A 3,839-nucleotide genomic window follows, 5' to 3' on the forward strand; every position below is an offset into this window, starting at 1 on the left:
TCTGGTTGTTCTTGAGGTTATGCCATGCCTTCATATATGCATTCAAGTTAATGTAGAAGTCAAAAACGACCATAAATTTTACTTCATGAACTCAGAAACTTCATATCATTATCCTTCATTATGCAATTCCAAACTGACTGACCATTTTGAGCAATGCATGGTGTTTAGTTTTATTGTCCCCCAAGGACACTTTGACGTGTGGAGAGACTGGGATGTAAACCGCCGATCTTTCGCTCTAAAAACTGAGCTGCACATCAATAGAAACAAAGCCCGGTCTTCACAGTAAATGACAAAACTATCATTTTTTTGGAAACCAGATAAAAGAATTTCCCCTCAAGGCACCCTGCTGGATAAGAACAGCTCCTATCCCCTTGGAAATCGTCGCTCTACTGACAAACATTTGATAATTCAGACATTTTAGATTTTTCTTTTTTTTTTTTTAGCCAGACATAATTGTAGCAACTGAAGTAAGTTTAAAGCAAATTAGCCTTGCAGGAAGTTGAAACAAAGTGTTAAACGGGGTTAATTGAATTCTAAGCCTTGTCACAGAAGATTACCAAGTCCAAGAAACACCACTTTAATTGCGTTATTACCATGTGGATTAAGGCGTTGGGTATTTGTGTCCATTAATTATAGCTTGGAATTCGGATGATTTTAATGCACTTAAGTCAAGACGATTTGGACTCAAAATTTGACACTCCAAAGATGATTCACACAATATTTTTGTTTTGTTATGGCTATGAGTTTAAGAACATGCATCTAGCCCATGGTGTTCACACTGGACAAGCAGGGAGGGGCTTCAAGTTGGAAGAGGCTTGGTGTGAAATGACAAAGTGGTCCATATCTTGTGAAACTCATCCTAGGCTTTTTCTTGGTGTCTTATAAATCCAGCTGGGCACAATGCACAATTGTTAATTTTTCTTCCAAGATCAATTACTTCCATAAAGTAAAAGGGTTATTATCCAAACATCACTACCAAATCTGAGTCCCTGGTTTAACGTTTGATATGTAAAGCCCGAAAAAAATCCTTAAAAATGTACTTAGCTACACATGAATGCAGGATTTTTGAATGCAAAACTGCGTTTACATAGACTTTTCATTGGAAGTGGTGTTACCGTGGGCGATGTGAATGTAGCTTTAGGGTATCTCAAAGTGAGGATTAAATGGGTGTGCTGCTATTTTGCATTTATGACAAAACCAATGCTTTCACAGGGATCTGTTGAGGTATAAAAGTTAAAAATCGAAATGTGGAAAATGAGAAATCTGACAGATTTAGAGGTTTGCTTCAGGTTTCAACAACTATCTCTAGTTCCTTTCCGTTTAATGCAAGTGATGCAAGACCTGCGGATATGTTGTCCCAAAGCGTGGTTTGTTTATGTTACGCCGCAAAGAAATTCCGACATTCGAACAATGGTTCCCCCTCTCCTCAAACTTCCCAGTAGGTGAATGTTGCTTACCGGATCTGTCCAGTGAAGGTCTCCCCCATTGGTAGATACATTTCCAACATCTTCCACCAAAGCGGTTGGTACTTTCCTCCAGCATCTTGGTAATCCTTAACAGTGCGTGTTTTGCAGCTGTCACGTTGTGTGTGGCTCACTCCGGAATCTTCACTCTGGTCAGGCCTCTCCCAGCTGATTTCTGAGAGACTCTCCTCTCATTTGTAATGTTTGTAATTGGCAAAGCACCTGTGTGACAGGAAGTCCCCAAGTAGCCATGTTTGTAGTCCAAAGCTCCTCTTATGCTGTAGGTGAAAAGTCCACCACCATTCATTTGAACATAAACTCAGACAAAAGAAAACATACAGGACCATTTTAACCAGGGTTATCACGTAGAAAGCCATTACTGAATTCTATTTTTATTCCATCAGTAAAAAGACATTCCTGTTCAAATTTAAATGTAAACATTGCTACAAATTTACTTCATTTCATAGGGCCGAAAGTAGTCGAATAATTTTCTATGGGTGACACTCACTCTGTCCAATTCCTATATACAGTCAATGGTATTTGTGTGTTTATCCCAACTAGAGTTGGGCAGTTTTGTATTGGAATGAGGACTGACCTGCATGTGTAAAAAGTTAAAGTGTTTTTGTTTTTAGGGGGTAACTGATTTAGTTCCAGTTTCGTCCATTATTCCATTTTTCCGTTATAAATCTTGGTAATCCTGTGGCCTGCTGTATTTTATCCAAACTGCTTAATGTTCTTAATCCAGTCTAGTGCAGACTGTAAATACCTATTTATGTGAAGGAAATAATCATGTTTGATTTGTCGGTATTTGGAATGAAGCCATTAAGTACCGAAGTCATGGAAATTATGCTAATTGTTATTGATGCTATTCTATGATTGCTATATAATTACCATCGATGTGCTGCTCACATCGTCTCCACATTTACATGCTGCTCTCTGCATCAGCTCGTTTGTGATGTCGTACAAAGCTGGGCCTGTCAGGATCAACCCTCACACCACCTACAAACTTTGGAGAAGGGGAGCGGTGGGGGAGTGTTCACAGGGAGCCATCACAGTTTTGGCCCAAAGAATACCATCAAAGCCTTGTCATGCCGATTAAGTACCGCCTCGTCTCTCTTCTCTATTCACCTTTCCTTTTTTTTTCCGTTTCTTTTTTTGGTCAGGTGATGCCCCCTCTGAAAAAGCCCGACCGTCTGCATCCAGAACCTTAACGCTTTCTGTCAGCTGGCTGTCCCTGCGGTCACAGTGGAGATTCATCTTTCTGCTGATGTCCCGTCTGTGTGGCATAGAGTTGCCAGCCCCAGCATTCTTAAAGGCCTGTCATGGCCGGCAGGCACAGGAGGCAGGTAAGTGAAAGTGCCTCAAAGCGACACCGATCTGTTAGCAAATGGCAAAAAGGCTAAATTAACAAATGATTTCCTTCTGGATTGAATTCCTGCGTTAATCCATCAACAAAATCTATGAACACAAGCCCTTCGTTAAAAACACTAAAATAATGGAATCTTTTAGATTTCCCTTTTTTTTTTTTCTAATTAATACGCCACATCTTGGGCACACTCGAGGTAATTAACATTGTTTTTTGCCGGCAACACACAGCAGATGGTGATTGAAAATAGAGGGATGAGTCGCTCAATCAACCACCATTTGTCTGTAGCCATTAATTATCTAGCGAAGAATACATTCAGTCCCCAAAGTTGATAGTTTGTGAAGATGGGAAGGTGGGGAGGGGGTGTGGGGGGGCACTGTCCTTCTGTTCCTCATTACTCTTTAACGGCAAAAAGTGCTGAAACTAGAATGCTGGATTGGGGGGGTTGTTATCCTAAAAAGCACTGCCATCGTTTTCTCCATAAGGTGGCTTATGAAACAATTCATGGTGGAAACACTAACAAAGAGTGAGTTTTACTAAATCAAGAGGTTCATTCTGCTCATGATTAATCCATAAGTGCTTTTTGTACACTTGAGAAACAGCAAAAGCTTTAATATGCGAGAGAGGTCCAGATCTAGCTCTGTTTTCCTGATCAAGTCAGATCGCAGGAGGACGCCACAAGCCGTATAACTCAGTCATCTCTAATAGATATGTGCAATCGGAATGAAATAATGTATGTATTCTAGACAAAATGGCAGTCATATAGAGCATATTATATAAATAAAAATGGTTTATTTTATTTTTCCTATGTATGGAGACTTATGGGTCACTCTTTATAGTTGAATAATGAAAAAAACATTGAATATAGTAGTGGTAAGATCTAGTCCTTTCACCTAGGAGACCTGGGTACTAAGCTTGGTACAGGGTACCAAGTTTAGGTAACTCCCTTGTGCTATTTTATGGGGTCCAAATGACCCTAGTTTTACATTGACGTGTTATCTATCCCATGA

The 3,839-nt window shown here is 39.9% G+C and overlaps 1 long non-coding RNA gene across 1 annotated transcript in view; it reads right to left on the reverse strand.

Annotated features, from left to right (window-relative positions):
* The window catches only part of LOC118600101, a 44,393-nt gene extending 41,021 nt beyond the window's left edge, over positions 1-3,372 (reverse strand). The window contains exon 1 of the long non-coding RNA XR_004949671.1: positions 1,458-3,372. This is a non-coding gene — a long non-coding RNA (uncharacterized LOC118600101). The remainder of the gene's footprint in view (positions 1-1,457) is intronic.
* Positions 3,373-3,839: the final 467 nt, after the last annotated feature.

Source organism: Oryzias melastigma, linkage group LG18, assembly GCF_002922805.2.
Source record: "Oryzias melastigma strain HK-1 linkage group LG18, ASM292280v2, whole genome shotgun sequence".
NCBI classification, from domain to species: Eukaryota; Metazoa; Chordata; class Actinopteri; order Beloniformes; family Adrianichthyidae; genus Oryzias; species Oryzias melastigma.